This window comes from Tachyglossus aculeatus, chromosome 16 (assembly GCF_015852505.1).
Source record: "Tachyglossus aculeatus isolate mTacAcu1 chromosome 16, mTacAcu1.pri, whole genome shotgun sequence".
Lineage (NCBI taxonomy): Eukaryota > Metazoa > Chordata > Mammalia > Monotremata > Tachyglossidae > Tachyglossus > Tachyglossus aculeatus.
This window is the reverse complement of record NC_052081.1, coordinates 39,712,070-39,737,016: the sequence shown is the minus strand read 5'-3', so window position 1 is coordinate 39,737,016 and position 24,947 is coordinate 39,712,070. Positions and strand designations below refer to the sequence as shown.

General features: G+C 44.6%; 1 non-coding gene across 1 annotated transcript; it reads left to right on the top strand.

Moving 5' to 3' along the window:
* Positions 1-24,397: 24,397 nt before the first annotated feature.
* Positions 24,398-24,535, top strand: LOC119938863. The gene has a single exon (XR_005454560.1). It is a non-coding gene; the product is annotated as a small nucleolar RNA SNORA7 (small nucleolar RNA).
* Positions 24,536-24,947: the final 412 nt, after the last annotated feature.

The following is a 24,947-nucleotide window of genomic DNA, read 5'->3' as shown; positions in this document are numbered from 1 at the left end:
CAGATGTGGGAGGGAGGAGGTGAGCAAATAATGAGTTACAGCCAACCGAGCTGGATGTGATAAAAACATGTTTAAGTGTCTGAGCCTCCTGGTGAGTTGGTGCAGGTTGCAGCTTGGAAGGATTCCCAAGTTGGTAGTATGACATCTTTACTGTCTGATTAATAGGATCCTCAGGAGAGCTCAGAATCAAATGCAACTCCAAGGTTATGGGCCTTGGGACTGGGATGAATAAGACAACCATCAAAAGAAACAACAAAGGAGGACAAAAAGGATCTGCGCTGAAAGAAGCCAATCAGCAGCCGCTGGCTCTTATCAGCATTCCGCTCCGGAGAATGAGAAGATAGACAGGCTGGGATATCCCAGAGACAGTTATGAAGCGCAGCAAGGGCTGACAGGGTTGGGGAGATAAATCTGCCCGATAGCAGCACACATGTGACCCGGGAAGGCCCGGAGACCAGATAAAGCCACCGCCCACCTCCGAGGTTCATTCGTTAAGCTCCAGATGGAACTCTCCAGGTGTCCTCCCTAGAGGCCCGAGAAGGCTGGGGCTGTCCGGGAGACCCTGCAGTCAAGGAAACCAGCTACATCTGTCAGGGTGAAATGAGATCCAGGGCTGCTTCTTCCAGGGCAGTGAGAAGGATTTTGGGAATCTCAGAGCCTATGAGGGTTCATGGGAAAAGGATGGCCTCTCGTTCTAGTACCCAGTCCAAGGAAGGGGGCTAGAGACACAAATGAGGGCAGGCTTGTGAGGGTGGTGGTGAAGGGAGCATGGAACAGGAAGCTTCCTAGAAGGGGCAGGAATTAATCAATCAATCATATTTATTGAGCACTTATTACGTGCACAGCACTATACTATGAATGTGGGACAGTACAATATAGCAGAGTTGGTAGACACCCCACCCGCAGCCCCACAGCATTCACATACATATCTGTAATTTATTACAACGTCGGTCTCCCCGTCTGGGCTGCAAGCTCCTTGTGAGGGCAGGAATCGCATCTACCAACTCGTATTGTACTCTCCGAAGTGTTTAGTACACTGCTAAATGTCTTTGGAAACAACAAAATTCTCCTGGCGGTGTATTGCTGGGGAGCTGATTTCAACATAAAACTCCCCATCCCTACTGGAAGGGGAGGACAGGTTCATGGCCGGACTAACCCTGAAATTCTTTCTAGGAGACCTGGGTCTGAAGGCTTGAGAAAGGAGGCTGCCTCTGGCTCTCTGTGGCTTCTTGGGTTGCTCCCTGCTCTGAGAAAGCAAAGAGCCACTCAGAGCCAGTGACGGTCAGAGTGGTCCTCACCAATGCACTGGGATTTTCCCAGTGGCCCTTGGGAGATACTACTACTGGTGACCAAGGGAAACTATGGAGGTTTCTTCCTTGGAGATACTGAATAAGATGGATTGCTGTGAGGCCCACCTGGCATAAAGGGCAAGGGGCTATGACTGAAATAATACCCCTCACACCGTGATGACATTTCTTTCAGTTTAACGATAATAATTGTGGAGTTTTTTGGATGCTTTCTGAGTGCCAAGCACAGTACTAAGCACAGGGTTTCAGGGGCAGGCTTGGAAGAGGAACTTGTCTGAACGATGGGCTTGATGCTCAGTTCAGTCATGGACAATTCCAGTTGGGCACATAATTAACATTCAACAGCCTGGGTCGTATCAGTGAAAGAGCCATCTCTAGCACTTATTTACTTATATCCATCCTCGGCACATTTGTGTGTGTGTGTGTGTGTGTGTGTGTGTGTGTGTGTATTAAAGTGTATACATTATTAAAGTGTGTACACAATATATATGTATATATAATGAATATACTTTAATGTGGGAGACATAAAAATTTTATAAATAGGGTGATCAGAATAAATAATTGAATGTACAAGTGTTCATTTACAATTGTTCATATATACATGTTCTGTATATTTTGTATATATGAACATTTGTACATTCACTTATTTATTTAGGTCACCCTATTAATAAATATTTTTATATCTGTTTCCCCCACTAAAGTGCAAGCTCTTTGTAAGCAAGGAATGTGCCTTGGGCTTTTATTGTAAGTTCCCATTATGCTGCGATGACTACTATTACTATTATTACTATGAAACTTACTCATAATGTTGCAAGCAAAACCAGAATTTTCATCTGAAAAATGATCTCCCGAAAACATCATTCTCCCAGGTAGACTTTTCTCCAGTCTTGTTTCTTCCCAATACCTTTATGAGGTTTCACTTACTTTGGATTTTCTCTTTCCCTCTTCAGGGTCCAACAGAAGAAGGATGGATCCCTTGGTGGGGGAAACTCTCCTTAAATCAAATGTTGGCATGCCATTTAACTGGATGAGGAGAAGAAGAGGGGATAAGAGGTCATCAGTCTATAATATCCTTGAGGGCAGGGATGTTGTCTACCAAGTGCTTAATACAGTGCTCTGCACACAGTAAGTGCTCAATAAATAGTAAGAAGCAACATGGCTAGTAGGAAGAGCATGGGCTTGGGAGTCAGAGAACATGGGTTCTAATCCTGGCTCCACCACTTGTATGCTTTGTGACCTCGGGCAAGCCACTTAACCTCTCTGTGCCTCAGCTATCTCATCTATAAAATGGGGATTAAGATGGTGAGCCCCACGAGGGACAATCTGATTACCTTGTATCTACCCCAGGGCTTAGAACAGTGCTTGGCACACAGTAAGGGCTTAACAAGTACCATAGTAATAATAATAATAATAAATACCATCAATTGAGTGATGGACGGATGGAGGCCAGGACCCTCTCTCTCCGACCTGTTTTTTTCTGCATCATCTATACCGCCGAAAACTTCCTTTCCCGAGAATGGATTTTCCTCCCCTTCTCCAGGCATCATATAATTTCTGCCGTTTGCACTGTATAATTATTTGCCAAATATATTATAACCTGCTATTTCCCTCAGGCTGCAGCCTCCAGACCTTTGTGCGACTCCTCTCCTGCCCGCCTCCTCCTCTAGGGTCTCACATAAATAAATCACAGGGGTTTCCTCCATCCTGGAAGCCACACTTTTAGCAGCAGGGCTTAGGGGGTTGGCAGGATAACAGCAGCGTGCCCGCCATTCTGCCCCCTTCCAGAAGCACAATACGGACTGGTGATGCGCAGGGCAAAAAGATGAGCAGATTTAAGCGAAGAAGAGGTCGCTGCTGATTGGAGGAAGGGCCGTGGCCGAGTAACATTAATTTCTGACTTTATGCCGTAGCTGCTTTAGCATCTATTCACTAATTTTCTTTGAGAAGTCGAGGAGAGTTTCCAGAGTCAGCTTTGGCTGGGCAGGAGGTGGGTTGCGGCCCAGAGATCCAGAACAGCGGCAACATTGAGTTTAATGTCAACCCCCCCCCACCCCACTCCTCTGTTGGTAGACTGGATTCGTTTAAAATAGCTAGCCCGTGTCTCGATTTCTGGAGTGGGAAGAGGGTTGGCGTTACAAATGTCAAGCCTATTCGGCAGAGCTCGGTCTCTGCTTCGGTTGTGGGTATCAACTCTTCAATTATTTCCAAATAGTTTAGCACATAAAGAGATTCGACAAATCAAATCTATGCCAATTTCCAGGAAATCCCTTTCATTTTTTTTTTAATCTGTTCCCACATCCTTCAGTTTTTCCTTCATTGTGCTCCATTTAATGAATACGGAGATTTTGAATATTTAGGAGTCGAGTCCCCACAACCGAACACAAAATGGAAATGATGCCGAGAGCATTATGGTCCTGCCTTTTTTTTTTTTCCTTCCTTCACCCTCTTTGCAATAGCCTGGAATTTATATGCAGTCGGGCTTGCGCTTTGTTTAAAGCTCAGCCTCTCGCTTCTAAAAGAATACATTATACAAATCTTCTAATGTTGTTGAAATTCCCCAAAACTTGATTGTGTCAGACATAATGTGCCAATGAGGTTCCTACACCTACCATATGCAGAATAAATATCTAGTATCAGAGAATATAACCTTGGAAAAGTATACACCAGGGAACATTCCCTGTGTCAATAATTCATAGTGCTGGTAGTGGTAAGGTACATTCAGCTAGCTAGCCACCACCATTACACAGAATACATTAATGCCCACAAAGTCACGGCGCAGGGGATGGGGCTGGTTTTCTCAGTCCCTTTCTGCCCCTTCAAAAATAAGAACCGCTCTGACGGCCAACACGATCCAAACAGAGCTGCCCGGGCTGTTTGCTTTCCTTCTTATTTAATTGAGCGGGCAGGAACTGTAATTCCAAAAATGATTCCTCAGTTCCTTCAAGGGCTCGAGGAAATCGACAGGCAGAAATCAAGCTGAAGTTCTGAAAGGATTAGCCTGGCTTTCTTTTTTCCCTTTCCGAAACCGCGTATCTCTCTTTCCCCCAGTCACGGCTCTAATTTGGGGCAGTAAGTGAAAGGGACTTCTGGTGTAATTTTGGGTCTTTTGCGCGTCCCGCTTGCTCTTTAAATGTTAGAGTTTTAATGATTTAGGAACCAGAAGAATAACTAAGGAACCCAGCAGTCATTATCTCAAATAATGAGACTTTTTAATGCAAAATCAATGTTTGTTATAATGAAAATAGATTCCTCAGCTCCTGCAGGGCCATATGTACAAATCTTTTCTGCTGTTAAATAAAATGTGACGGCTCATTTTCAGCAGGATGAAGAACATTTTTATTCAAGAGTAAAAATAAAATGTCAGAACTTATTTACTTTTATTAAGTGCTCATTCTCAATCAGATACTCTAATCAATACCTAATTGGAGGCGAGGAAACTGAAAATAATTTTCATGCTGACTTGGGAGGGATGAAAGGGCAAGGAGAAAGGAAACCAGATGAAGCCTTGAAGGAAGGGGATGTAACTTTCCGGAATATGAAAAGAGGGAGAGGGGTCCACACTTCCTAATGCTCTGTGGCCCTTGGAGAACTGGGAGAGATTTTTAGGTGTTCGAGTCTGCACGTCAGTCTTCTCTTCAGCCCTCTTTCTTCCTATCTATTGAACAGGATAATCCCGAAAATGGCTAAAAGAGCCCTAAAGGGAGACTTGTCATTGGCTCTGTAAATGATCTAAGAGCCACCAATGATGAGTGGCTGTTTGGCGTCATCTAGGCAGGTTCAAACACTGTGTTTGATTGCTGTGAATGGGAGGCATATATGGGGAGGAAGGTGTGTTTGTGTGTGTGTGTGTGTGTGTGTGTGTGTGTGTGTGTGTATGTCTGTACGTATGTACGTATCTTGGGGGGGACTTGCAGTACGATTCCTCTGTCCATGTGCCATGCGAGTGACCGTGGATGCTTAGATTGGATCGCAATTAAGAGCCTCATCTGGAATTCACACTGAAAGGGGGCTTGTTTACTCTTTGACTTATCATCCCCCTCCTCCCCCCTCCTCCGGTTGTGGCGTTTTGGGGATGGACACAGATGCTAGAGTGACAGTCCTGGGCAAGAAACTGCCCAGGGAATTCACAATAAGGAATTATAGAATTATATTAACTTGATGTAATAAATTAATATTAACTTGAGTTCTCAGATTTGGCCGTGACATACGGATTGCTTCAAAGATGTCCTTCCAAATGTGAACTTTCATTCTTTCCTCCTGTACCAGCCCCTTTTTACTCTCTCTCCCCCTCCCACCACAATTACATGTGGCTTAGTGGAAAGAGCATGGCTTGGGAGTCAGAGGATGTGGGTTCTAATCCTGACTCTGCCACTTGTCTGCTGTGTGACCTTTGGAAAGCCACTTAACTTCTCTGTGCCTCAATTACATCATCTGTAAAATGGGGATTAAGACTGTGAGCCCCACGCGGGACAACCTGATTACCTTGCATCTACCCCAGCGCTTAGAACAGTGCTTGGCACACAGCATTTCACAAACACGATAATTATTATTATTATTATCCTCCATATTCAAAACTTTTAAGTTCTTGACTCCAGGAGACGTTATGTAACCCTGCAGCTTATCCCTCAGGGATGTGATCTCCCAGAGCTTTGTGCTTACAGGTAGGAAGCTCTCATCATCATCATTACTGGCACACAGTGCTACATAATAATAATCATAATTGGGGATAATCGTTAAGCACTTACTATGTGCAGACATAGTTCTAAGCACTGGAGTGGCCACAAGCAAATCGGGTTGGACATAGTCCCTGTCCCAAATGGGCTCACAGTCTCAATCCAAATCTTACAGATGAGGTAACTGAGGTACAGAGAAGTGAAGTGACTTTTCCAAGGTCACAGAGAAGACAAGTGGAAAAGCCAGGATTAGAATTCATGACATTCTGACTCTTAGGCCCATGCTTTAACCAGGAGGTCATCCTGCTTTCACCCCGTCATCCTCTAGACTGTAAACTCCTAGTGGGCAGGGAATGTGTCTACTAACTCTGTCATATTGTACCGTCCCAAGCCCTTCATACAGAGCTTTTTATGCAGTAAGTGCTCAATGAATACAGTCGATTGATTGATTTATTGATCCATTCTGTCATCTCCCCGGGTCTTATAATCTAACAGTTCCATATGGGATCAGAGCCACAGCCAAGCCACTTAGCTTATGACTTGCGTCCGTCAAACTCTCCCAAGCACTGGGGACAAAGTTTAGCCTTTAGCAGTAAAGCGTCCTTCACTTCCAAGATGACACTGCAATGGGGAGAAGACATACATGAGTGAGCATGTCATTGAGAGTAAATCCCTCGCAAGCTTTCCAACTTCATCCATGAAAATTCAGTCGGGCCCTCTTTATGGTTCTTTGTCATTTGGGTGATGACTGGTCACACGCCGATGTTAAGATCTGATAAGAGGAGTTCAATAAATACGACTGATTGATTGCTTGATTGATTGGGTCTCTTGACACCAGATCTGTTTCTGTTCATGTCTCCCGCCCACCTGATTACCTCCCCCAGGACCTACGTTGGTCTGCACTCCTGTGAAAGAAAGTCATCTGCAGAAATGTCCCTTTGAAGAGAGTCTTTCCTAGGATTGGGAAGTGCTTTGCAAGGGGTCACCCCTTTTTATGATATTTGCTATGTGCCAGGCACTGTTCTGAAAGCTGGGATAGAGAGAAGATAATCAGATTGGACACAATCCATGTCCCACATGGGGTTCACACTCTTAATCCCCATTTTACAGATGAGGTACCTGAGGCACAGAGAAGTTAAGTGGCATAATAATAATAATAATAGTAATAATAATTGTAGCATTTGTTAAGTCCTTACCATGTACCACTGAACTAAGCGCTAGGGTGGGTAGGGAAACTTAAGTATCTTATCTCTATTTTACAAAGGAGGAAAATGAGGCTCAGAGAGGTTAAGTGACTTGCCCTAGGTCACACAGGAGGCAAGTGGCAGAGCCGTGACTAGAACCTGGGACTCCTCATTCCCAGTTCACAGCATGTTCCACTGACCGTGAACCTCTCTGGGACTCAGTATTTTCATCTGTAAAATGGGAATGCTCTCTTTAATGAGTGCTGGGTGGTGGGTCCAATCTGATTATCTTGTAGATTACTATTAAAAAAAAACACAAAAAAACCCAGTCATGAAAATCAGCATGGGCCTAAAGGCTGAAAGAGGTTAGCCAGGCTGAACAGAAATCAGGGGTGGGTAAATAAGAATTTAAGAAAAATAGAGAACCATCCTCCCCAACCTTCCTCCAGGAAGCTGACACTCACGTCCACCAGCTAAAGCCTTGCTGAGATGCTGGTGAGGGTGAGAGGACCCAAGGAAAGTGATTGCTGATGGCAGAAAAATTTCGGACATCATTATGAGCCAATGATCCCAACACCCAGATACCCGAGCTCTTTTTCTCTGGGCAATTTCTTGGTGCCAGTGAAAGGCTCTTGGAAATCTGGTTCCACTGCGCACCATAAATTAAAATATCTCTTAATAATAACAATAATAATAATAATAATAATAATAATGGTATTAAGTGCTTACTATGTGCAAAGCACTATTCTAAGCACTGGGGAGGATACAGGGTGATCAGGTTGTCCCACGTGGGGCTCACAGTCTTAATCCCCATTTTACAGATAACTGAGGCACAGAGAAGTTAAGTGACTTGTCCAAGGTCACACAGCTGACAATTGGCGGAGCCGGGATTTGAACCCATGCCCTCTGACTCCCAAGCCCGGGCTCTTTCCATGGAGCCATGCTGCTCTTCTACAGAATTTACCAATCGAAGGGTAAAAAATGCCCATTCAATGTTGATGCCAATGTCTTTTCTACCATGCGTACACCCACAGGGGAATTTCACTATCAGTGGTATGCATGTGGTGTTTTTGTGTTTTATATATATATATACAGTCATCCAGGAGCTGGTACAGGGTGACTCCTCTAACTCTCTGACTGGTTCCTCACCCCACAGCTGGCTGCCTTACAGCACAGGGAGAGAGGCCACGGGTCTGGGCAACAGGTCAATTCAGCCGCCATTCCAGAAGAGGAATGTAGATCTTTCCCCCCACCCCCCCTGCCCCAAATTACAGCCTAGAGGGCTATGCATGGCAAGGCAAGATGAAGGCTTTATCTTTCTCAACTTCATAATGAAGTGTGTTAAGATGATGGATTAGCTTCCATGCTCATGCTCTCCTCCCAGTAGCATTAGCCAAATTGCATTTCAGGATCCCAACTTCCATGTCAAGATGGGTTGCAGAGGATACAAGAGTCCCAAGGTTTTGTGCTTGATGGCAAACATTAAAATCATTTTAATGTTGCATTTAAGGACCTGCGATCCCCACACGAAAGTCATTCCCATCTCTGGCATCTGAATAAGATGAATGATGTTTGTTAAAAGGCTCTTCGATGTGGAATGATTGACCATTAGGAAATGCTCAGCTCAGCAATTACGATGTGTAAGACCTCCCCCCGTGTCTGGCTGGGGCCTGAGAGGAGGGTGCCATTGCCCAGAGCTGGAGACACTGAGGCTGAGACACGTCTAGTTCCTCTTTCAGCCCCCGGCCATTTCTGTGAAGTTCATACCAGGCTCCTGGAGCCTCCCAGGGGAATGCCCTCATGTAGAACTCAGCCTTCCTGGGACAGACCCAACAGGGTGAGGGGAGGTGGGAGAGAGAGGATTTGTGAATTCTGGAAGCCTCTCTGATTGGTGTCTTTGCAGTCTCTGGCCCAGTTTCTGCCTGTCTCTCTGGCCAGTTCCTTCTGGCATCAGTGCAGGGTACAAGAAACAGAGAAGCAGCACGGCCTAGTAGAAAAAGCATGAGCCTGGGATTCAGAGGACCTAGGTTCTAACCCTGGTTTCACCACTTCCCTGCTGGGTGACCCTGGGCAAGTCACTTCTCTTCTCAGTGCCTCAGTTCCTGCATCTGTGAAATGGAGATACAATACTTGTCCTCAATCCTCCTTAGATTGTGAGCCCCGTGTGGGTCAGAGACCTGATTAGTTTGTCTCTGCCTCTGTGCTTGGTACAGAAATCGCCACATTGTAAGTGCTTGACAAATGCCACAATGATTATTATTACAAGCCCAATTTTCCTCCTGCTGTGTCTCTGGGAGACTTCCTGGGGCTTCCTGAAACAAGATATTCAAGGGTTGAGGAATCAGTGATACAAACTCCACGGGGGGCAGGGGGGCAGTTGTCTCCCTGACTTGGCATGGAGAGAAAAAGCCAGTGGCTTCGTCCTCCCAGATACTTGGGCAGAACTGGCAGTGAGCGGTGGCCAGTCTGTCTCAACCCTCGAGGGTGGATGGGGACTGTCAGGAAATGGGGCTGTGGAAGCCAGAGCTTCACATCTGTCAAATGCCGCCCGGCTTCCAGGCTGAGACTAGGCCTTGGAGCCCTGGGGGGCTTTCTCCAGTAACCCCCACCCTCCTTCCTTGCTATGGGGAGAGCGACCCTACAGCAGCAGCTGAGCCTAAAACCATTTTGGGAAGGGAGTTGTCCAGCATCAAGGGAGGAATTTCTGTACTCTGGCTCTGAGGTACAGCCATGGGGCTGGGCTGGGTGATTAGTCACCCCTGGACTCGGAGGCTAGACAAGAAAGGTTGGTTCTTGGCCTACCTCCAACCCCTGTGGAGCTCTGGAGCCAGAGTAGTAGCTTCTCTTGAGGACCAGCATGGGCAAGCGGGTAGACCACAGGCCTGGAAATTAGAAGGACCTGGATTCTAATCCCTGCTCCTCCACTTGTCTGCTGTGTGACCTTGGGCAAGTAATGTCAATTCTCTGTGCCTCAGTTCCCTCATCTGTAAAACGGGGATTAAGACTGTGAACCCTATGAGGGACAGGGACTATGTCCAATCCGATTATCTTGTATCTACCCCAGCACTTAGAACAGTGCCTGGCACATAGTAAGTCCTTAAATAATACCATAGTTATCATTATAATTATCTCTCCAGGGCCAAATCCTAGTTTCTGGCCAAGGTGAGGGCTTTTCAAACCCCCAAAGTCATCACCACCTGCTGGAAGGCCCGACCTTCCAACATCCTGGAAAGTTGTCAGACAGGTGAGGAAACCCAGAAACCTCTCCTCGCCAGATGGACGAAACGATAGGCTTTCCTTGAATTACTCTAAAGGGGGCGGATGGAGCCTCAGATGCTCCCCGTCCTCCCATCCAATCAATCAATCGATCAACTGCATCAATTAAGTGCTCACTGTGTGCACAGCACTCTAAGTGCTTGGGAAAGTACAATATAACAGAGTTGGTGGATGCATTCCCTCCCCAGAAGAGGTTTGCAGTCTTCAAGGGGAGACAGACATTAAACTAAATTACATAAAGGGGAAATGGTAGGGAATATGTCCACTTATTCTGTTGTATTGTACTCTCCCAAGCGCTTAGTAATAATAATAATGGCATTTATTAAGCGCTTACTATGTGCAAAGCACTGTTCTAGTATAGTGCTCTGCACGTAGCAAGCGCTTAGTAAATACCATTGATTGATGGATTGATAGTAGAATATAAGGATTCATTCATTCATTCATTCATTCATTCAATCGTATTTATTGAGCACTTACTGTGTGCAGAGCACTGTACTAAGCGCTTGGGAAGTACAAGTTGGCAACATATAGAGACGGTCCCTACCCAACAACGGGCTCACAGTCTAGAAGGGGGAGACAGACAACAAAACAAAACATATTAACAAAATAAAATAAATAGAATAGTAAATATGCGCAAGTAAAATAGAGTAATAAATCTGTACAAACATATACACAGGTGCGGTGGGGAGGGGAAGGAGGTAGGGCGGGGGGATGGCGAGGAGGAGAGGAAGGAGGGGGCTCAGTCTGGGCACGTATGTAAGTGCTGCGGGGGGCCGTATTGGAGTGTTTAAGGGGTACAGAGCCAAGTGCCTAGTCGACGTAGAGGTGAGGGTAGATAGTGAAGCAGCATGGCTCAGTGGAAAGAGCACGGGCTTTGGAGTCAGAGGTCATGGGTTCAAATCCCGGCTCCATCACAAGTCTGCTGTGTGACCTTGGGCAAGTCACTTAACTTCTCTGAGCCTCAGTTACCTCATCTGTAAAAATGGGGATTAAGACTGTGAGCCCCACGTGGGACAACTTGATCATACTGTATCCCCCCCAGCGCTTAGAACAGTGCTTTGCACATAGTAAGTGCTTAACAAATGGCATCATTATTATTATTATTATAGTGGAAATGAGGGCTTATTCAGGGACAGCCTTTTGGTTCCTCCCCTTGGAGTTCTCTGCAGAGAGGCCCCTGTGGCCTTGTGGAGGGAGATGGAGCCCCCCAGGTCACTAGCTAAATAGGGGGATTTTAGGCACCCTACAGAGGAGGGGCTGATTGGCTGACACTCCAGAACCCAGAGGGAAGAGGATGGTCTCGGGGTCCCTCAGCTGTATATATGTATATATGTGTATATATATGGAATGCCCTCCCCCCACACATCCGCCAAACTAGCGCTCTTCCTCCCTTCAAAGCCCTACTGAGAGCTCACCTCCTCCAGGAGGCTTTCCCAGACTGAGTCTTTTTCCTCTCCTCCCCTCCACCGGTCCCCCTCCCACCCTCTGCCCTACCCACGTCCCTTCCCCACAGCTCTTGTATATATTTGTACATATTTATTACTCTATTTTATTTGTACATATTCATTACTCTCTTTAATTAATATTGTGTATATAGCTATAATTCTATTTATCCTGATGGTATTGACACCTGTCTACTTGTTTCGTTTTGTTGTCTGTCTCCCCCTTCTAGACTGCGAGTCCATTGTTGGGTTGGGACCACCTCTATATGTTGCCAATTTGTACTTCCCAAGCTCTTAGTACAGTGCTCTGCACACAGTAAGCGCTCAATAAATACGATTGAATGAATGAGTGCACTTGTACACATATGTACGCATCAGCAATTTATTCATTCATTGGTTTATATTGACGTCTGTCTCCCCCCTCTAGAACTGTAAGGTCATTGTGGGTAGGGAACGGTTTACCGTTACAGGGTTCTTTCCCAAGTGCTTAGTACAGTGCTTTGCACAAAGTAAGCGCTCAGTATGATTGAATAAATGAATCAATGAATGAATGAAGAGCTCCACTTCCAGCCATCTGCCCCCTGCAACAACTGGAAACCCCCAAGTGGCCCTGTCAAGCCATCGCTTAAGGCCTCCCTCCCACGCCCCACCCGATGACCGCATTGGGTGTGTGAAAACACAAACACACACATACACCCACAGCATACTCACTAACACCCAATCGAACTCGGGCTCTTCCTTTTAATCTCATTTAAGGGGATGTGGGAGCGAGGGAGGTGAGGTGGTGAGGCTTTCTGACGGGAAGATCTTGGGATCGGTACTGCCGCTTCTCCCAGCCCCCGCTTCTCTGAGCTTTGCAGGTGTATTCACCATCAGCTAAACTGGAAGCCCAATCAGCATACATAAACTCCGTCCCCAAGCTGTCTGCACTGGTTTATAGAGAGATTAGGATTGCTTTGAATTGCACTTGCAATCAGGGCATTTCACACAGCAAATTGTGGTCATTTAGACAACTATACAGCAAGCTTAATTTCAGGCCCAAGCATATATGATATTCAGAGATACAATGAGGTAATTTAACATTTAAAAGGGGAGAATGCAGGGTAAATTAGTAGAAAAATCATGACACTTATAAACCTGTTCTAAAGATGTATTGTTCCCTTTTCTTGGGGGAAAAAAATCAGGTTCTATTAAGATTGAATTAACCACTAAAGAAGAATTTCACAGACGGCCAATTCATACAGAAAATCTATTTTAAACTTGGTCAAAAAGGCTTTTTCTGCAAAACCAGAGAGACTGGGCACCCAGGAATGCAATTTATATTGAAATGCAAATACTCACAAAGGTATACACTGAGACACGTCACTTTTAACGTGTGCCGGAAGGACGAGGGGGGCCACTGGCTGGTAGCAGACACAGATCAGATGCCCATTGCCCACCCAACAGGCGAGCCACGAAGAGACAGACAGCTCACCCGAATTCTCAAACATTCTCACCTCCTCAGGCAGGATAGGGGCCGCCTCAGGGACATTGGCTCTGGGGAATTCCTCTGGGGAAGCGGCATGTCCTAGTGGAAAGAGCACAGGCCTGGATTCTAATCCCAGATCCACCTCTTACCTGCTGTGGGACCGTGGGCAAGTCACTTCATTTCTCTGTTCCTCAGTTACCTCATCTGTAAAATGGGGATTAAGACTGTGAGCCCTTTATGGGACAGAGACTGTGTCCAATCTGATTAGCTATGCCTGTTCTCACTTCCCCTTAGACTGTAAGCACTGTCCCTTCTGACCGTCTTGGGTTTTTCCAAGTGCTTGATAATGAATCTCACATATTATTATTATTATCATTATTATGGGTCTGGGCTCATTTCTTCCATCTAAATTTCACTCATCTCAGGTATCTGTCCAAGAGCCTGGGGAAAACAGATACAGAAGCTTTGAAAGAGACTGGGTATTTATTGAGGGCCCTCGGTTTGCAAAGTTCTGTACTACGGAGCCAGAAATCAGGAGCCCAAAGCACTGTCCCATCTGACCGTCTTGGGTTTTTCCCAGTGCTTGATAATGAATCTCACATATTATTATTATTATCATTATTATGGGTCTGGGCTCATTTCTTCCATCTAAATTTCACTCATCTCAGGTATCTGTCCAAGAGCCTGGGGAAAACAGATACAGAAGCTTTGAGAGAGACTGGGTAGTTATTGCGGGCCCTCCGTTTGCAAAGTTCTGTACTACGGAGCCAGAAATCAGGAGCCCAAAACACATCCCCTGCCTACAAGGAGCTTACAGTCTAATGGGGGTCAGACAAAAAAGCATACAACAGGGAAGCAGTGTGGCCTAGTGGAAAAAGCACGGGCCTGGGAGCCATAAGGACCTGGATTCCAATCCCAACCCCTCCACTTGACTGTTGTGTGACCTTGGGCAAGTCAGGTAACTTCTCTGTGCCTCAGTTACCTCATCTATAAAATTGGGATTAAGATTGTGAGCCCCATGTGGGACATGAGCTGTGTCCAACTGATTAACTTGTATCTACCACAACGTTTAGCACAGCACCTGGCACATAGTGCTTAACAAGTACTATTTAAAACAGGAACAGAGAAACCCAAAAGCCAAAAACATATTCCCTGCTCTCAAGGATTTTATAATCCAATGGGGGAGTCAGCCAGAAAAAAACATACAACCAAAGCCAAAAACATATTCCCTGCTCACAAGGAACTTAAAGTCTAATGGGGGCAATCGGACATACAAAAAAAAAATACTAATGGGGGAATGAGAGTGAGAACAAGATTGTAGTATAACACGCCAGGATTAAACAGCTGAAATAAACAACTGAATACTTAAATATGCATATGAATATAAGTACCGAGGACAAGAAAGAAATGCATATGTGTTGATACGTGCTGTTTGCAGCCATAACTCATTGAAGGGTTCTGTCTTCAGCAGCAGAGGAGACAATCACCATATTCCAGTCACCTATTCTCAACATCCTTTGGAGGTCCTTTCATTCACGGGGACTTCTCTCTCTTGTCTAAAATTTACACAAGCAAATGTGTCTGAAGGAAAATGAAGTCACCTCAAGGTAACCGGTACCTATTTCCAACCACAGATAGATTTCTCTGTTGCGGGTTTATCCAACACGCTAACACATTACTCAGTCAAGCAACACTTCCAGAAAAAGAAAAACCGAAGGTACTTAGAAGACTCTGCCCTCTCTCAAGTTTGGCAGCTGAACTTTTCCTGGCTAAACTTGAAAAATCAAGGGATTTCAGAGCCCTCTCTTCCCCACGCTCCTGTATCCCAATAAAACGTGCAGAGATTTTGCCACGTGATTCCCGGAAACCTCCTCTTCCCCACGGCGATTGGTCGAAACCTTCCCGAGACCAGTCCCCTCCTGTGCCCCCTAGATTGCCGAGCCCATGGAAATGGCCCGTTTGAAGCATCTGCTTTCTCCAAAGCAAGATAGAAATAATAAGGTTGAGGAAAGAGGGGGAAAAAAAGGAAAATTGAGCATTATGAGGGTAATAATTTAGAAAGTGTCCGATTCAGAATAATTGAATTCGATGACATTTAATGCTCGGGAAAACAATAGCCGCCACCCTGGCTGCCCCATCTGATTCATGTCTAGTTCATGTTTAACAAAACAAGGCTAGGGGTCATACAGCCATGAGTCCCATAAATAACCCGTTAATGGGATTTCCAAACAAGCTGTCCTCAAAATGGTTTTCCGTCTCACTGAGAGAATATTAAAATGCAAATGGATGCGGGCTGTGTCCTCATAAACAACCGTGTTCATTTAACCTCCGACCTCACCGTTTAACTGCCCATTCCAGCAATTTGTACTGGCTTCACCACCGGGCTCCACTTGAGGGTGTCAGCTCGGGAAAAGTGCATTAAAGGAAAGGGTTACCATTTGCGGGGCTCCGTTAATCAGGACGCGGAGATCTTTATGGACAGAATATTGCTCTTTTGGAAACTTTCCCCTCGACTACATCCTTTGACCATCAGCTCCATGGCGGCCGGCGATTTATTTTTCTCCACAGCAAAACAAACCTGCATGTGGCCCGGTCAGGCACTCTGTATGGATCATAGAGTCGAATGCGTCAGCTGCCCAGCTGAGCAATTCATGTGTCATTTCAGGGGTTGCCTTTTGGTGCCTTCGTTATCTGCCTCTCTCTCTCTTTCCTTCTCTCTTCCACCTTACTCTTCTCTCTCAGATCTAAAGGGAGGCCCTGGGAGCAGCTTCCCATCACTTGGCTGTCCCTCATCTTCCCCTCAGATCTTTGCTCCTCATGACTGTCCCCTGAAACACCGGGTTCCTCTTTAATGAAACTACGCAAATTCTCCTTGGCAAAATGATCATCCACTGGTATGTAGTCAACAGAATCTTTTCCCTGTAGCCAACATTACCAAGCAGGGATCAGCCAGAAGCCCTCCCTACACCGGAAGACCTTGTTATCTGCAAAGAAAATAAGTCTTGGCTTTGTTTGGAGCCAACTTCACTCCACCTTTTGACCTGGTGGCCATTCAGGTCATAGTAATAATAATTGTAGTATTTGTTAAGTGCTTACTATGTTCTTAACAAGTACCTTGGGCAAGTCACTTAACTTCTCTGTGTCTCAGTTACCTCGTCTGTAAAATGGGGATTAAGACTGCGGGACATGGATTGGGTCCTACTTGATTAGCTAGTATCAATCCCAGTGCTTAGTACAGTGCCTGGCACATAGGGAGCCTTTGACAAATACCATAAAAAATGCACTGGAATTAATTCATCCCTGTCCTCAGCACTTATTTATGTAAGCATTCTTACTTACATATTCAATTATTTATTCAATTATTTTATTTAATTTCACCACTACTACAAGCTCTATCCTTGCCACCTTCCTGCTCCTGCAATTTGTTAGTAAATTTTGTGTCTGCTTACCTGTCTTCCCCAATTAGATGATAAGCCCATCAAGGGCAGAGATAGGGTCCACTAATTCTACTGAACTCTCCCAAGTGACTTACAATCAGTATGTGCTCAGTAATCAATCAATCAATCATATTTATCGAGCACTATGTGCAGAGCACTGTACTAATAGCTTGGAAGAGTTCAATACAACAGAGTTTGCAGACATGTCCCCTGCCACAGTGAACTGACACTCTAGAAGGGGAGACAGAAATTCAGTATCACCGGCTAGTTGATGGATTGATTGATTGATTGATTGATTGAAAACTGTTTTCTGATGAAAATAAACGGAAAGTCCAGAGACCCGATTAAGGATAGGAAAATCCCCTTTCAAAGTCCCTCCTATGCTGGTGTGAATCGGTTTGAGTTAAGCCACCACGCAGCTTCAGCTTCTGTTCCTCATGTTTCTTCTCTACAGGAAGCGGGAGGGGAATCTAAAAAATCCCCGACAATTTTTCAAGTGCACTAATGCAGGCTATCGTCCTTTGGGAATTGAATGGAGAAATATCAAGCTTCCTCTATCTGCCGCTTGATAAAGTTGAATCTATTTCAAGTTATAAATATTTTTTAGAACGTATAAAAGCCGTAACTGAAAAATAGATTCCATTAACTAACTTCAGGATTTAAAGTGGCCACTTGGCTGCTTTGTTAAGAACAGGAAAATTCTCACAGTAATGCTCTCTTTCTACTTAGCACTGAGTGTTGGAGGGTAAGCGTGGAGTCGGCAGGAAAGGGGATGAAATTAAAACTACAGACAGCACTTTAAAGTAGTTTATTGTACTAAAATGCAGGGCATGAAAATAAATGATTATTTTAGTTCAGTATTTATCTGACACTTAGTTTTAATTATATATAGAAAGATTCTCTCTCTCTCTCATACACTTCCAGCATTTTAACTCAGTTTGTTCATGTTTTCAAGGATCTCTTCAAAATCACTTACATTCACTGTCTGGCATTCCCATCACATTATTTGGTATTTTATTTTTTAGGCGATTATACACCAAGTACTACTGATGGAGGTAATAGACCGGGAGATTGGGACGGGAAAGAAACGCAATTCTGGATCTCGAAAGAGGGAGAAATGGGGAGAGATGAAGGATACACAGTTCATACATTTTAGACTGTAGTCCCTCTAGACTGTAAACTCCTTGTGGACAGGGAGCATGCTTACCAACTTATATTATATTATATTATACTATATTGTATCGTATTATATTAATTATATATTATATTACACCATATTATATTATTATATTATTATATTATATTATATTATATTATATTATATTATATTCTCCCAAGCACTTAATATAGTAGGCAGGGAGCACATTTACCAACTATATTATTATATATTATAATTGCATTAATTATATTACACTTTCCCAAGCGCTTAATACAGTGCTCTGTACATCACTGGCACAGTAAATTCCACCCATTCCTACTGAGTTCTCCCAGATCATGACAGGAGGCTGAATGGGGGAAATTCTGTAGTTTCTTGGGACAGCAGAATCCACTGAAATAGGGAAGCTACTTTTTTTTAAAAAAATTGCATTTTTTAAGTGCTTGCTATGTTCCAGGCACTGTACTAAGCGCTGGGGTGGATACAAGCTAAAAAGGTTGGACGCAGTCCATGTCCCACATGGCTCTCAGTCTTAATCCCCATTTCACAGGTGAGGTCACTGGGGCACAAAGAAATGAAGAAATAACTCGCCCAAGGTGACACAGCAGACAAAGTGGCAGAGCTGGGGCTACAACCCAGGTCCTTCCGACTCCCCCAACAGACCATGCTACTTGAGAGAAGCAGAGTGGCTCAGTGGAAAGAGCCCGGGTTTTGGAGTCAGAGGTCATGGGTTCAAATCCCAGCTCTGCCACTTGTCAGCTGTGTGACTTTGGGCAAATCACTTACCTTCTCTATGCCTCAGTTACCTCATCTGGAAAATGGGGATGAAGACTGTGAGCCCCCCTGTGGGACAACCTGATCACCTTGTAACCTCCCCAGCACTTAGAACTGTGCTTTGCATTTAGTTAGCACTTAACTAATGCCATTATTATTATTACTTCTTGGAACTACTTGGAGCCTCCAAAGCCAGGATCATCACCCTGCTAAATAAAAGCAGGAAGCTCTACACTGTCACAAAATTTGGAAATTTACAGTCGGTTGGGGGAAGGTGGGAAGAGACCAATGGGAGTTCAGACCTAGGCATCATGTGACGGCAGAAGGCAGTGTTCTTATTTACAAGGCTATCTTAAATACCTTCTGTACTGGAGAGATCATAATGATGCCAACAAAGCATCATCCTGGGTACCTCAGTCATTTATTTTGGGCCTCCTACTTAGATGGTGAGCCCCACATTGTACAGGGGCCTGTCCGATCTAATTGACTTGTGCCTACCCCAGCGTTTAGAACAGTGTTTAACACATAATAATAATAGCAATAATAATAATGGCACTTATTAAGCGCTTACTGTGTGCAAAGCACTGTTCTAAGCACTGGGGAGGTTACAAGGTGATCAGGTTGCCCCATGGGGGGCTCACAGTCTTAATCCCCATTTTACAGACGAGGTAATCGAGGCACAGAGAAGTGAAGTGACTTGCCCAAAGTCACACAACTGACAACTGGAGGAGCTGAGATTTGAACCCATGACCTCTGACTCCAAAGCCCGTGCTCTTTCCACTGAGCCACGCTGCTTCTTGTAAGTGCTTAACATAGTAAGTGCTTAACAAACTCCATAAAAACAGATGAAGCCTTGGGCTAATGGCTTTCATAAAAGGATTAATAAGGATAATTGTGGTATTTGTTAAGCACTGGGGTAGATAGAAGGTAATTGGGTTGGACACAGTCCCTGTCTCACATAGGGCTCACAGGCTTATTCCTCATTTTACAGATGAGGAAACTGAGGCACAGGGAAGTGAAGTGACTTGTCTAAGATCACACACCAGGCAAGTGGCAGAGCTGGGATCAGAACCCACTTCTTTTGATTCTCGGGCCCATGCTCTATCCACTAAGCCATACTGCAATCATTCAATCAATCAATAGTATTTATTGAGCTCCCACCTAGTGCAAAATCTTGTACCAAGCACTGGGGAGACTATAACAAAAACAAAATACCATTCCCTGCCCACAAGGAGCTTACCATTTAACATGGACAAAATTTGCTGCCGTCACACACGATATAACAACAACTGCTTTATAAATTCAGATAGATTTATTAGTTGTTCATTTTCAATCAGCTAAATTAATGCTGCTCTGTTTCAGACTTTGGCGCCCAAAGCAGAAAAACTCCAATTCAATTCCGAATCACACTTCCTGGCTTTGCTTTAGTTTTGGAAAGCCTTCCAAGTTTCCCAAGTGGTCAGATTTCTTCTGTAGTATGTAACAGAAGAGATGTCTCCAACACACAAAAAAAGATTTCACAACACTAAAAATATCCAAAATAACACCTTGGGTTCCACTGTTTCAGAGTCTACTTTTCATCCCTTCTAGATTAAAACCTCGTTGCGGGCAGGGAACATGTCTACATGTTTAGAGTGGATAGGGCATGGATTCTAATTCTGGCTCCTCCACTTGTCTGCTGCGTGGCCTTGGGCAAGTTACTTAAACTTCTCTGTGCCTCAGTTACCTCACCTGTAAAATGTGGATTAAGACTGTGAGACCCGTGTGGGTCAGGGACTGTATCCAACGTGATAAACTTGTATCATCCTCATTGCATTGTACAGTGCCTGGCACATAGTAAGCGCTTAACAAATACCATAAAAACAACCATAAAAAAAATCCTCTGTTGTATTGAATTCTCCCAAATGCATAATACAGTTCTGCACACATTAAGCTCTCTCTAAATACCACTGACTGATTGATGATTTGCCGGTCCCCAAACCCCTCTGAAACCAGGTGGAATCCAGGTTGGAGAAATGAAGGACTGGAGTAGGGAACCTCAGTTTCAAAAAAAACCAAAGAAAATAGTTCTTCACGGAGCAGGTGCTAAGCCTGTAGAATTTATGCTCTCCGGAAACTGTGCAAGTTGAAAGTGTTGGAGGAAGTTGGCTAAATTCATGGGCGAGAGATCTGGAATGAGTTCTGGTGGAAAAGATGGGAAAGCTGTGTCCCTAAACAATGAGGATGGGTGTACAGAGGGGCAGCCATAATAGTATCCCCAAGCCTTCTGTTGTCACAGGATCACGAGCTGAATGGATCATAGATTTGGCCTAGCAATGTCCTTACGGTCTGGTTCTTCTGGGTGCCATAGAATGAAGGAATGATAGTATCTATTAAGCGCTTACTATGTGTTAGGCACTGTACTAAGTGCTGGGGTGGATACAAGCAAATCGGGTTGAACACATTCCCTGTCCCACATGGGGCTCACAGTCTCGATCCCCATTTTACTGATGAAGTAACTGAGGCACAGAGAAGTGAAGTGACTTGTCCAAGGTCACACAGCAGACAAATGTGGGAGCCGGGAATAGAATCCATGACCTTCTGACTCCCAGTTCTGTGCTCTATCCACTCCACTATAGGTCAAGATTGAATAATAATAATAGTGATAATGGCATTTGTTAAGCTCTATGTGCCAGGGTGGATTAAAGCAAATCGGGTTGGACACAAACCCTGTCCCATGTGGGGTTCACAATCTCAATCCCCACTGTACAGATGAGGTAACTGAGGCACACAGAAGTAAAGTGACTTGTCCAAGGTCACACAGCAGATGCATGGTGGAGCCAAGATTAGAATCCATGACCTTCTGACTCTCAGGCCTGTGCAACTCCATATCCTGGCCTCTGTCCAGCTAGTGATATTGTTCCCTTTCAGGTTGGGAAAACCATAGGTGACCGTTCCAATCCAGCCCCTTTCTGTGCTCTAGGAACAGATTGTAAGCTCCTTGAAGGCAGGGATTAGATCTATTAACTCTATTGTACTCTCCCAAGGGCTTACACTCTACATCAAGTAGTCTACTTTTAGACTGTGAGCCCACTGTTGAGTAGGGACCATCTCTATATGTTGTCAACTTGTACTTCCCAAGTGCTTAGTACAGTGCTCTGCACACAGTAAGCGCTCAATAAATATGATTGATTGATTGATCAAGTGGGGATGAAGATTGTGAGCCCCACGTGGGACAACCTGATCACCTTGTATCCCCCTCCAGTGCTTAGAACAGTGCTTTGCACATAGTAAGCACTTAACAAATACCATCATCATTGTCATTATCAAGTAAGCCCTTAATAAATTATACTGATGGATTGATTGAGGTAGGAGTAGGAAAGATCCAAGATCATGCAATACCTTGAGCTTTAAGTTCAATTTCCTCAGCATTTCTCCTCATCCTCTGCTTTTCACTCTGCTCCTCTGTTTTCCTCTTTCTGTTCCTTCTCTCTGCTTTTTCTTACCCTCCTTTTTCATCTCCGTTTCCCTTTAGACTGTGTTCCGCAATTCCTCCCTTCTCCTGTCCTTCTACCCCTCCTAAACCTCTGATACAAAGTGAAAAATAACAATAATAACGTTAACAATAATATGCAGAAAGTAATAAAAAATGAAGATGCAGATCTATGAGCTAAGGAGCTCTGCCTGGCTATTGTGTGTACAATATTCTCATCACACATTTTGGAGAGATTATTTAAAATTACTAGAGTTTTTACTATGATTGATCTTTCTGTGCTATTAAAAAGAGCATTTTCATTGTACAGAAAAATAATACCAAATTCATTGTTCCGCAGGTTCAGCTATAGTTAAATAATTCAAATATCATGCAAGGCTTTCAGGAAAAAACAGCAGTAGAAAAGTTTCACTCTACTCAATTTAGGTTCGGTTTCGAAAATAGGCTTCTTCAGTAATCCCACCCCCCTGCACATTGTCAATAAAAAATGTTTTTGAGCTGATTGATCCTGATCTTGCTGACACTGGAAGAGAAAGAAGAATTTTTTTTTTCCATGTGATGTTCTCCAAATGTGGTTCTATTCTTCCTTTCTTCAGTTAGCGATCGGCACAACCCTTGGTCTGCATTCCAAATCCACCTCTAATAATACTCCCTCCTGACTTGGCAATGGGTTCGGCTAGTCAAACATTTTGCTATTGAAAAGTCGGAAGTTGGGGGATGAAGAAACCTTACGTACACCGGAGGGTGGCTAAGGAAGAAGGGGGGACTGAACCCTCTCTATTCCGGCTTTGGGTACCTTAGAGCCCCACGTCCACGGCCCTTCCTTCTCCCGACTGGCAGTGAGAAGCAGCATGGCCTAGTGGAGACAGCACAGGCCTGGGAGCCAAAGGACCTGGGTTCTAATCCCGGCTCTGCCGCTCATCTGCGGTGGGACAACTTCTCTGTGCCTCAGTTGCCTCATCTATAAAATGGGGATTAAATCTCCCTTCCTCTGATTTAAGACTACGAGCCCTGTTTAGGACAGGGACTGTGTCCAACTTGATTATCTTATCATCAATTCCAGCATTTAGAACAGTGTTTGACACAAGGAAAGCGCTCAATACCAAAAGAATAAAGGTCCGCCTGCCATCATGGTCCTGTGGCCTTCGTCAAGGAGGGACAAGGTGGACTGAGAAGGCATAAAATTTAGAACACTGGGCTGTTTTATTGATATTCCCAACAGAGAGGAGGGGAAAAGGGGAAAGGCGCACTTGTGTTGGTTTGAATGGTATCGCTAAACCACAGTTATTTAATTAGCAAGGTTATCGTCTTTTATCTAAGGGACTGTATCTGATCAGATTATCATTATCTTGTACCTGGGGAGTGAGTTGGCTAGTAGTACAGGCCTGAGAGACAGAAGGTTGTAGGTTCTAATCCTGGCTCCTCCACTTGTCTGCTGTGTGAACCTAGGCAAGTCACTTCACTTCTCTGTGCCTCAGTTACCTCATCTGTAAAATGGGGATTAAGACTGCGAGCCTAATCTGGGACAGGGACTGTGCCCAACTGGATTGCTTAGTACAGTGCCTGGCACATAGGTAAGTGCTTAACAAATACCACAATTATTATACCCCACTGCTTAGCATAGATCTGGGGCACATAAATAGGTGTTAAAAAAATACCATAACTAATGGTTAATTGTTCCTATTTTTATCTTCCCCCTGAACTGTGAGTTCCTTATGTGCAGGGATTATCAGTAACTCGTCATTTCTTTGTATTTGCCCAGATACCAAAGCAGTGCAGCTTGCATTGTTGGCACTCAGTAAATATTTCTGGTGACGAAGTACTACCTCCTTGTCTCTGTGTCTCAGTTTCCTCATCTGTAAAATGGAGATTAAATATCTGTTCTTCCTTCCCCTTGGTCTGTGAGCCTCATGTGGGACAGAGACTGGGTTAGAACTGATTATCTTACTCCTATCCCAGAGTCTACCCTTTGGAGCCTGAGGTCATGGGTTCAAATCCCGGCTCCGCCAATTGTCAGCTGTGTGACTTTGGACAAATCACTTCACTTCTCTGGGCCTCAGTTCCCTCATTTGTAAAATGGGGATGAAGATTGTGAGCCCCCCGTGGGACAATCTGATCACCTTGTAACCTCCCCAGTGCTTAGAACAGTGCTTGGCACATAGTGAGCGCTTAATAAATGCCATCATTATTATTATTATTGTTATTATTACCCTCTCAGGGTCGCACCTGGTGAGTTTCCAGAACTCTACCAGTCTCGACTACAGGAGGGAGAGTCAAGCAGAGGCACATTAAGTCCGTTCCTAGCTTGGGCAGTAGCTAGCGAGTGGAAGGCAATCTACTACAAGTCAAAACTCACCTGTGCTGGGCAACAGCAGCATGGGAGAGAGTGGAGGGCGGAGACAAGTCTGCTGCGTGGAAGGAGACGACGGTAAACCACTTCCATATTTTTAACACTACCAGAACATTGTAGATGAAGGTGGGGCGTTCTGGGGAAAATGTGTCCACGGAGTTGCCAGGGGTTGGAGACCACTTGACGGTATAAAACAAGATTTCAGAGTCTAGTTCAGCACTTTGTCATAGTATGCACTTAACAGACACCTCAATTATATGATAATATCAATGATAAGAATAATAATAATGAACCGAGGCATAGAAAGGGCCAGCCACTTCTCCCAGATGTACAGGGTCAATGGGGCAGATTCCACTGAATCTCACCCAAGCCATACTTCATACCCCACTTTGGAAAGTTGCGGGGGAC